Here is an 805-nt window from a genome sequence, read left to right on the forward strand (position 1 = left end):
TTACCTCACATCAGCTTCTCTAAATTATTTCAATAAAGACTATTTTACTTCACTAAAAAAATCAATAAAAATAAATGAACATATATATTGAGAATATAGTTCTTAATGTCATTTCTAAGAGGGCAATATTCTTAGTAAATATTTTAATTAAAAACCTCTTTAAGTTCTCCCTATTTGTAAATTATCAGAAAATTAGGTCTTGATTGCAGGAATCAGAAAATAACTACAGTGCTCGCTTCGGCAGCACATATACTAAAAATTGGAACGATACAGAGAAGATTAGCATGGCCCCTGAGCAAGGATGACACGCAAATTCGTGAAGCGTTCCATATTTAAAAAAAAAAAAGAAAAGAAAATAACTACAAATATTATACCGATGAACATTATTTTAGTTTAATAAATTTGTTTTTGTGGGTCTTGGTGCGGACTCCTGGCTCTATACTTAGGGATCATTCCTTGCAGGCTCTGGGGACCATATAAATGCCAGAGATTGAACCAGAGTAAGCTTTATGTATTAATGCTTTGACTTCTTGAATAGATTTATCTTATTCATTTAAATTTATATCAAAATCTGTATTCAACAAAATATAAACTCATTAGCTAAATATTTAGCAAATTGAGAAAATCAGCGGTTATACCCTAATTTCCCTGGAATGCACCCTGTCTACTCCTCATCATGTTTAATTTTAAAATGCTTCATTGAAAGATCAGGACACAAGATAAATCAATTCTATAACTCTATTTGAATCTCAAAGATTTTCACTTATTTAGATAAACTATCATTTTATAGGACAATACCAGTTAC

General features: G+C 30.2%; 1 non-coding gene across 1 annotated transcript; it reads left to right on the plus strand.

Annotated features, from left to right (window-relative positions):
• The first annotated feature begins 228 nt into the window (after positions 1–228).
• LOC126010599 (U6 spliceosomal RNA) lies at positions 229–336 on the plus strand. The gene has a single exon (XR_007496620.1). It is a non-coding gene; the product is annotated as a U6 spliceosomal RNA (small nuclear RNA).
• The last annotated feature ends 469 nt before the right edge of the window (positions 337–805 follow it).

The sequence above is a fragment of the Suncus etruscus genome, chromosome 5 (assembly GCF_024139225.1).
Source record: "Suncus etruscus isolate mSunEtr1 chromosome 5, mSunEtr1.pri.cur, whole genome shotgun sequence".
NCBI classification, from domain to species: Eukaryota; Metazoa; Chordata; class Mammalia; order Eulipotyphla; family Soricidae; genus Suncus; species Suncus etruscus.